This window comes from Aplysia californica, unplaced genomic scaffold (genome assembly GCF_000002075.1).
Source record: "Aplysia californica isolate F4 #8 unplaced genomic scaffold, AplCal3.0 scaffold00481, whole genome shotgun sequence".
In the NCBI taxonomy this organism is placed as follows: domain Eukaryota; kingdom Metazoa; phylum Mollusca; class Gastropoda; order Aplysiida; family Aplysiidae; genus Aplysia; species Aplysia californica.
Genome location: NW_004797751.1, coordinates 477,328 through 487,364, shown reverse-complemented (window position 1 = coordinate 487,364; position 10,037 = coordinate 477,328). Strand labels below are relative to the sequence as shown.

At 38.7% G+C, this 10,037-nt stretch overlaps 1 protein-coding gene across 4 annotated transcripts in view; it reads right to left on the bottom strand.

The window, feature by feature from the left end:
* Positions 1-6,120, bottom strand: part of LOC101856285 (TBC1 domain family member 5) — a 70,918-nt gene extending 64,798 nt beyond the window's left edge. The window contains exons 1-2 of one of the 4 annotated variants that reach the window (XM_005105618.3): positions 5,987-6,120; positions 854-1,016 (exon numbers count right to left, since the gene is read on the bottom strand). The gene's annotated coding sequence lies outside the window, so the exon portion shown is untranslated. Of the gene's footprint in view, positions 1-853; positions 1,017-5,542; positions 5,696-5,733; positions 5,958-5,986 lie in introns of those variants that run through there. The other 3 variants (XM_035971682.1, XM_035971684.1, XM_035971683.1) reach the window with 3 other exon arrangements.
* Positions 6,121-10,037: the final 3,917 nt, after the last annotated feature.

The window sequence follows — 10,037 nt, the reverse complement described above, 5'->3', positions numbered from 1 at the left end:
AGAGAGAGAGAGAGAGAGAGAGAGAGAGAGAGAGAGAGAGAGAGAGAGAGAAAGAGAGAGAGAGAAGGGGGATACAGGGATACAGAGAGAGATAGAGATAGAGAGAGAGAGAGAGAGAGAGAGAGAGAGAGAGAGAGAGAGACGCACTTGAAGTCAGAGAGACAGAGACTAGGAAACGCACACATACAGAGAGAAAGACAGACAGACAGATAGACAGGCATACATACCTACAGGGAGAGATAGAGTTAGAGAGAGAGACATGGAGAGATGGAGCGAAAATGAGTAAGTGTGAGAGAGAGAGAGAGAGAGAGAGAGAGAGAGAGAGTAGAGAGAGAGAGAGAGAGAGAGAGAGAGAGAGAGAAAGAGAGAGAAAGCTATGCATGCACTGCACTGCTTCTACGTGTCCGTCTCGCCTGGTCAGTTGATCTAACCAGCCCTCTCGAATCGCGCGGGCCGTGACCTGCTTTGCCTGATTTATTTTGGTAGCCTCGATTATACCCATTACTCACCGAAAATAAAATCATCCGACCACCTCCTTCCTTCAATTCTATAAATAAGCACTTCAATTTTTTTGTTTTTATCCTTCAATGAAAAAGCTGCGAAATACGGGTAATTTTCCAAAACTTCCCATGATGAACTCAAACCACACATAATTTTTCAATAAAGCTGAGTGCAACAAGGTTCTTATCATTTAATAGCTAGTCTGTGATAGTTCAGCCTCCGGGAAGGAAGAACAAAGGAGTTTTACAAGATGTCATGCTATCATTTTGATGCAGTTGGCATAATATCATTATTGGGTCAATCTATAAATTAAAGTAAAATTGGCATTAACACCCCAACTTCAAAACCTTACCTTAAAGGGTTGCGGGCAGGCACAAAATTTGCTTGAATGATGGCACATATATGTAAGCAAATAATGCCACTGTCGGCCCTGAATTAACAGCCCCTCACAATAGCAGATATGAATGTAAACTCAGTGGTCCAGTGAGATAAACTTGTGAAGCAAGGGGATCACCCTGAAAAGAAATTTTTTTTAGAGAAACTGCTCAACTGGCAAACAAAAACAGTTTTAGAAGTCATATGATTTACTAATTTGACATTACAGAAACTCATATAAAAAACAAAGACTTTTCTTAACCTTGTTAGAGGTATTGAGCCCTGCAAAGTTCATACTTGATGCATTCACCGAACCCTTCAAGTGGGGTAAATGGAATGGACACACACACACACACACATAGTCTAAAGTGTTTAGTTTTAGTAAGCTTTACTGCACTTGCAACAATAAGGTCATATAAGTGCCAAAGACTAAAAGTGTTACAGGAGAGTAACAAGCAAAGAAAAGGAGGAGAGATTTAACGATGATAGATGTTTGATAGGAAAGAAGGAGCAAAGCACACCAGAGCAATCGCCAACTGCCTGCACACATAGTGTGTGTTTCGACTTCCACCTTCTGAGCTCCTGGGGCTGACTCACTGAACCCCTAGGCTTCGAAAACACAGGTTAAGAACCACTGTTTTAAGTGGTTGAACACTGGAACATTTTTCTTGCCTTCCTCTTCTGTACCATCTACAAATCAAAACTAGACTTTAATTGTTCGAATTAACACCTCCTCCCTCCCCTTCACAGATGTTTCATAAAAAAAAGTAGTGGGTCTCATAAAATTTAGAGGTGAAAGAAAGGTGACAGAAGAAAGAGAGAGAGAGAAAACTAAGTAGAGTTATGAAAAAGGAAGGGGGAAAGATACAACGTTTAAACAAGAAAGAGGCAAGAGAAGTATTGTGAAAGACAAAGCATAGACGAAAATTAGGAAGAAAACGGACATTATATTCCATGGAGAGGGCCATGCTAAGTAAAAACAGAAGATTCAGAGAGAACTTTAAGAGCCTGAATGCACTATTAATCAAGTAGTCTGGTCCATTTTTTCTTCAGGTCGTAAAAATGAAATTGTAGGTGGAGTCACTGTGCACGGTAGAGGAGAGCTCATTCAGTTTACAATTCAACATTCACATTTTCCCAGTATTCACAGCTATTTGAAGAGTGACAGAGCCGTTAGAATGCCGTGCAATTTTTCGCAGACAATACATTTTCTTGTCAGTTTTCTCAACCCTCTAAAAGATACAGCATTTTATATATTTTTAAAATCATTGAAGCAAACGTATTAACACTTTAAATACACATAATGAGTATGAGACACAGTGATTAGTCATAGTGGATATTGAATTGTGAATGTGGCTGATGGAAATATTCGTGAAAAAAACATTTACACAGATATTCAAAGCACATTAAAAGCGGCTTCACGCTCTGAAGAGTCGATGAAGTTTCGTTTCCTCAAAATCGCAAAGCACCTGTGTACAGCTCACATAACGTTAAAAACAAGCATCAACTCATTGAGGATGCCCATTCTGGTCATTCAATGACCCCCTGAAGACTCACTATTTCACAGCACTTTCACTTTCAAAAAGAAGCATGACTCGTTTATCCTGTCAGTTTGTTTTTCCTTGTTTGAACTTTAAAAAGGTTGGCAACAACAGGCATAGTATGAAATATGCTTTTAATTTGTGTATAGTTTGAAAAACGTGCCATAGCATTGTCCTTGGCCTTCTGCTAATTGGACATTATATTATGTGTCCGCCACATCCCTGTAGAGTTGAAAAACCCAGGTATTAATGTCAAGCAAAAACTTGTCTGAGTGAGATAAAGACAAACAAAGACATAAAAGTTTTGTTTTGTTTGTTTGAGTAAAGAGAAGCACATCGACACAATACTGGTCATTTAGTGCTGGGAAAAAGTAGGATAGACATACAGAAACAACGGAAGGGAAAGTAAAGAAGTAGGACCTACCACTGGCGCCCTCCAACCACCCACCACAGACAGACATAAAAGTGAATTTATATGGGAAAATTTTGATTTGAGATGATGGGTCCCAGTCAGTGTGGGCTAGATTACCGTCGTGGGGTCCCACAGCGAACTTGAAAGAAAACTTGGAAGGCAGGTCACGGTGGTTCTGAACTTGACACCTGTGTGTTGCAAGTCACTTAGATGTGTATTCATTATGTTGTGCTTTGATTCTTGGCAAAATTTCCGTCTATTTTATTCTCAATGACTATTGTAGGCTTTACTGGAAATCTCAAAAATAAAATGTGTTGTTATAATGTATGCATTTCTTCAGTCCGTTATTACAGACACCTATTGAAACAAGAGTGCTTTGATTACAGAGTTTGAAACGAATACTTTCAGGATCAGTTTTATTGACAACATCATTTTTTAGACCATTTTGTCTCGTTACAGGGTTTGACCACTTTATAATTACACTATTTGACCACTTTTTAATTACATTATGAAATCAGACTCAGAGTTGGCCTGTCCCTATTATAGCAATACACAGCAAGTTATAATAGTGCATCCTATGCTATTTCAACTGATTTATTTTATGTAAGCCTGTTAATCTGAATAGAAGCACAGGCAGAAGTGAAAAGTAATCGTCTAGCCTATCTTATAACTGTTGTTGTTATCGATCCAGCAACAGATCCATATACTGTAAATGATATTAATTTTGAAGTTTTTACCAGCTTTATGTCTTGAAAAAAAAACTCATCATGCAAACAGTTTAAAATAATATAATTAATAATCAATTTACACACTTGAATTCTCAAGTCACCTCATTACACAATGTTCTTATTCTTTAAGAATGCATTGTTTTTCCTGTATGTGTCAGCCAGCATTATGTGGCTATTTTTGTAAGATAATTTTATTTCTCATGTTTCTTTCCTGTAATTGTTTTATGGCGCTAGAAACTGATATAAGGTCATATGAGCGGCAAAACACATTAAACATTTCCAGTTGGTAGACAATTTTGAATTTTGCCCGAGTGGCGGCTGAAGCCTACTCTTGTCAATTTTGGACAACCAAGGGATCTTTAACATGCAACTTTCATACGGGACCTCCAAGATTTTTTGCCCTTGTCCGAGAAGGTTAGGTGTAGATCTTTCCTACCATAAGATCAGGGGTGTGGCTGGAAGACAGCAGACTAAGAAGGAGCCAGAAAGAGTCAGGAGCCCAGAGGAGGGGGGCAAAGGGGGTGAGGGGATGGGGGTAGAAAGTGGAGGCTAAGGTAGACGACAGAATAATGCTAGAGAGCAGGAAAGGAGATGAAAGGAGACAATTTTGGAGAAGAAAAATTTCCGCCCTCTAAAGTTGCTGACTGCAGCAGTGGGTGTAATGCATATGGCATAGTAATCTAAACTTATACACTGGTGCTGCTTTAGAAGTCAATTTACCACCATGATGATGTTTCTGGTTAAGTTGCCAGTCTACTGCTGGATTTGTTTGACAACTGTTAGTTGTAGTTGGTGGTCTACCATGCAATATTTTCTTGTCTCATGTATTTTAAACAGGCTTGGAATAGGCGTTGGTCACACTTGAAATTAGAACAGTCTGGTCATTTCGCTGTTCAACTGACTTGTCAATCACTATTATAATATATTTATGAATATTTACCACTACAAAATTCTTCGATCTAAATGACACCACAAAATGAAGTAAAGCATACCAATAGGCCTACCACCTATCCACACATGAAATAATAAGAACCATCATCTCTATGACCTACTAAATGCGTCCAGCACTGTTGTTACCATGGCCAAATATGCGTGTCTTACGCTACGTGTCGTAGTAGTAGACACCAAATTCAATCAAGCATGACTTACGGTAGACTGTCATGATACAGACCGGCGACTAAACCAGCACCAGTATAATGAATAATGCTTCTTATATGTTTTTGTTATATTTATTTACGGAGTGCTTATTGGTCCACAGGGGCATATAAAATTTAAATTGTGAGTTATCTCCTCTCTGTTTGGTCTCCCCCCCCCCCCCCCCCCCACGACAAACGCAGAGATGATAGTTCTATCATATCTATGTGTCATTATATCAATAACCCTCCATAGATCTAGATCTAGATCTAGACTGTACACGAGTGAACACAACACATTAAAAGTATAAGAGAAGCACCCTTCATAGGCAACACGTTGTGTCTGTAGTGAAAAACTGTTTGGAACTGTAGCATTTCTTTATATATATATAAATATTTACTGCTGACATTTGTTGGGCCGATTGAACCGATTGAATATTGTATACGAACAATCTTTGGTAGGCCTATAATATAATTTTAAAGATCTAGATCTATATATCCGAAATTTGCGGGAAAGGATGTCATTTCAGAGTGTTCGGAGAAATAGTGCCCAGCTTTATTTTCCCGAACGTTCTGAGAAATAGTGCCGGCCTTTATTTAAACTAGGCCCAACTGCTTTTACTGTATAACAGGTAACAGGCTATGTTATCAACTGTGGTGTGAACCATGTCATGTAATCATGGATGATAGCTATCATGGATGATTACTCACAGATCTAGAATCTAGAACTCTCAACTAGATATCTCTAGATCCTAGATTAAGAACTAGATCTACTCACTGACCACACTGTCCAGTCAATAATTAGGCATTATTAAATATAAGCTATTTAAATCTTAGTCAAATTAACTTTACCTCCCACTTGCTTCTCAGCTTTTGATTTGGTCTTAAAATTAGTGTACTGTATTTGAGTAGAAGGCAGATAATAACAGGCCTACTCTAGCCTGTACTGCTGGCCACTGAAACTTTTAACTCAATGTCAACATGTCAACAAAAGCAACACAATAAACTGCTGGGCACAGTCTCTACTCTCTGCCATGACTCACCTTATCCCCCGCTATAAATGATGTGCCTAGATCGTGAGTGGCCACATTATTGATTGATATTCGCCAGCGAGACGAGAGGAAGCCAAGATCGCCTGCCTCTATGACTCGATACAATACAGTAGAGAGTGGTGGGCCGGGCGGTAGACTTCACTCACCACACAATATTGTTGCACTTGTTAGCATTATAATGAAGTGCTAGCGTTTGCATTGCAACAATAAGACTGCACGAGAGAACGTACGCATAGCCACTTACCCATAACAAAATATAATAATAAATGTGAAATAAAATCCTTTGAGTGGGTGCTCAACAAACTGACGTTTGTGTCCAGGACTCACAAGCAAAAATAATCAGATGAGATTTTCAGTCTGCTGCTTCCGTTCGCTTATTAGTCACATGAACATTTGTCACGTGATGCAAACAACCATGGAGTTATTTTTGTCCAAATTGATTTCAGTTTTCACATTACTTTATTTTGATCAGAAAAAAGCAATTTTATAAAAACAAAGCATTTTAAGATGCGCTATAGGGTTTCTTACATTTTTTCAATGGATAACGTTTAGCTGTTATTATTTCTTTTTCACTGTTGAGCCAAAATTGCCAATGAACACGTTTCACAGCTAGGGGGCACAATTTCAAAACATCATTTGAGTGGACGTATTGTCTGGATAATCTCCCGTGAGATGAAATGAGACCCTTTTTTTTATTTACCTGTATTTCCTAATTATTTTCGGGGGGTTTTTTTTAACCAGACACCAGGACTGCAGTTGAGACTGGTGGGAGGAAAGATTTTGTTCAATAGACCACTTAATACCAGTACGGAAGACATAAGATTACAGGTGGTGACCGGAGATAGATTGGGGAAAGTCTGCAGAGTTCAGGGAATTTTATCAATCTATATAATGAAGACTGAGGTCTAAACAGAATGAAGCAAGGGAGCGGGGGGGGGGGGGGCTTAGTAGTGGTTTTGAGTGGAGAAAATAGGGGGGGGGGGGGGGGGGGAATAAAGCATGGTAATATCGGATGGAGAAAGGTATGAAGAAAAAGAGGGGGGGGGGCGAGGTGACAGGATGATCGGACCCGACCTGCCGAATTTAATTTTAGATGACAGGTGGTATGAGCGGAATTCCATTGTGTCACTTTTTCTTTTGTTTTATTTTGTTTTATTTTGTTTGAGGGGGGGGATTCGTCTGGAAGCACAATATGAGGTAGGAGAGTGAGCTGGCAATAGGAATTAATTAGGTGCCGGGCCGTGCATTATGACAGTGGTGTCCAATTAAAGTCAAACATGACATGCTCTACACTTGATATAATACTGCATCCAGTTTTATGTATATATATATATATATATATATATATATATATATATATATATATATATATATATATATATATATATATATATATATATATATGTGTGTGTGTGTGTGTGTGTGTGTGTGTGTGTGTGTGTGTGTGTGTGTGTGTGTGTGTGTGTGTGTGTGTGTGTGTGTGTGTGTGTGTGTGTGTGTGTGTGTGTGTGTTTACATTCTTCAACCAGCAGTCGGATTTTCTTCAAGTAGAAAACCTTACTTCAGCCTGCTGTTAAAATAATATAAGCAATGCCAAAATTTTGAATTTTTGAAATTGCAGTTTCTTAAATCTGCGGTTGCACGTTATCAAGAAATTATAGATCTATATTTTTGTCGAAATTAAAAATTCAAATTTTAAAGGAAAAAAACAAACTTAATGTGAGTAAAATAAAACAACAACAACAAAACAACAATTTTTTTTCCAACAACGACAACAAATAAAAGACATCGCGATGGCACAAAGGTTTTTAAAAACGCAGCAACATAATATTAATAACTAGCTTTCCTCGACGATTCTTACGGACGTGTTGAAAGTCGGACGTGCAGAGGAGAGGTGCGGTACGGTATTGTTGGAAGAAAATTGAGAACTATAGCACGAATAATATATATATATATATATATATATATATATATATATATATATACACCTTTGTTTTAGCAAGAGTTTTACTGCATTTTCAACACAGTTACGCCATACAATCGTCGAAGATTTGGTGGGGGTGTTACGTACAATATGAGATTAACAAACACAAAAAAGGAAGAGAATTAATAAGAACGGAATTTTGATAGGAACGAGTTTAAGAAGCAAACCACACAAAAGCACCGGCCAATTACTCTAATTTTAACTCAATTTTTGTCGACAAAGGTTTTGAGAGACAGTGCCTGACAGTGGGCTTCGTTGCTATGCAATACTTATTAACTCTCACGTAGATTATTTTGTTTGGGGACATAGGCAATGGTGGAAAAGGGAAAATAAGGAAATATATCTCTATCAATCATAGAGCAATGCAGTCGGATTCATAATCGAATGGTCATTAGTTCGAACAAATCTTTTCAAGAAACAGATGTTGTATCCTTGGGAAAGGCACTGACGTATTAACACGGATTTTCCCCACTTCACTCAGGTGGGACGTACGTGAATGAGTATCTTGGTTATACCGGCTATAGACGACGAAAGATCTTGTCTGTTTGTTAGGCCTTGATCAAGTGTTTGAACGCGTTACTTGGTACATTGTTTGCTTCCCAGGAAGCCGAGAATGTCTCTGAGTGTTTAATTAAGACCAGTCTTGTCAAGGAGAATATAAATAGAATGTTTCAAGGTCCTTGGGTCTGATCTACTGGGGTAATAATAATAATACATACTATGTAGGAGTAAAGTGCATAGAACATGGTGTAGAGCTGAGCTTGCAAACCAGGGCGATATAATGTACGAGGGGCCATACCAACATTTTTTTTTTACCTTACCATGAAGGAATAAAGGTAGAAAGCTGAAATTTGGTACTAAGCTTAGTCTTTCTTTATGTAGTCGCCTCCCAGAGTTATACATGTTTGCCATCTGTGTATGACCTTGAAAAGACTTTGGGAATAGAGGACCCTCTCTATGTCAGAAAACCAGCCCTCTACCGCTTCTCTGACCTCATCATCACTTTTTAAACCCAAATTGTATCACAGCATAGGGTGGGAAATCAGTTCCATGGCATGTATCTCCGTAAAAATATCATGTAGTTGCTTGCCTTGCAAGAACAAATACTTCATTACTGCACTGCGCTCAATTTTCTCCATTTTTATGTTGAAACAGGAGAACAACATACTCCCATTCATTTACATTGCGCCGGTGGTAAAACCAGTAATCTGAAATTCCCCAAAATTTACCAGCAATCTAGGAAATGATTGTTGGCTTTCACCCCAAATTTCAGCTTTCTACTTTTTTTCCTTCATGGTCGGGTAAAAAACTTTTGGTATATAATGCCCCTCGTATGTATATTGCCATCTGTATTCAATATTCAAGAGCTGTCATTGCAGTAACGTCAGCAGTCAAGGCACGATACTGTACCTGCCTTTTGATGCTGTTTTTTTTGTTTTGTTTTTTGTTTGAACTTTCAAGTACTTTTTCGCCATAACAATGTTTAACAAGCTATCCAATATTAAGCTTAGCAGGCCTCCGTATAAATGTAGCATACTGAACAAACATCTAGCACCCCAAAAATCTGGACACGGGACAAAGACATAGAAACACACACACACACACACACACACACACACACACACACACACACACAAACACACACACAAACACACACACACGCCCCCCTCCCCATGCAGACATAAACACACGACATGCACACGTGAGCGCGCGAGCATACACAATGACATACAACGCAGCAAAAACACAACAAGAGTACAAAATCCTTGCCCTATACTAAGAATGTTTCCTGGTGAAGCAGGTGGTTGGAGGGCGCCACTGTAGGTCCCTTGGCACTTCTTTGTTGCTTTCCCTCTCGGTTTAAAATCAACGTCGCAAATCTACGCCACACTTTGCAACATACAATTTGAAAACACTAATTTTCAATAAGCTTTTGTGATACACAATAAAGGCAAGAAATGTAGTTGATCTGATCGTTAATTTTCTTTTCCTTTTCTTTCAATCAGGCAATCCTTAACCCAATTCTTAGCTCGCATTGTTACCGTTTACACGACCTTTCTATTCAGAGTGACCTTGGAAATTAGTGACCCGTCAGTCTTCAATAAATGCTAATCCTGAATAATGGCGTATACTGCCGGCTGTTGCAAATTTCAGAAACAGTGCGACAAGTGGTCCTGACGCGGTGGAATCCGGCGCTCGTCATTTTGGGGACAAATGCAATTAAATCTACACAGGTTTCAGTTGGACAGTAAGGTGTTAAACCGCAAAAAATCGATATAAATTGCCTGAGCTGATACAATTAATGAGCTCC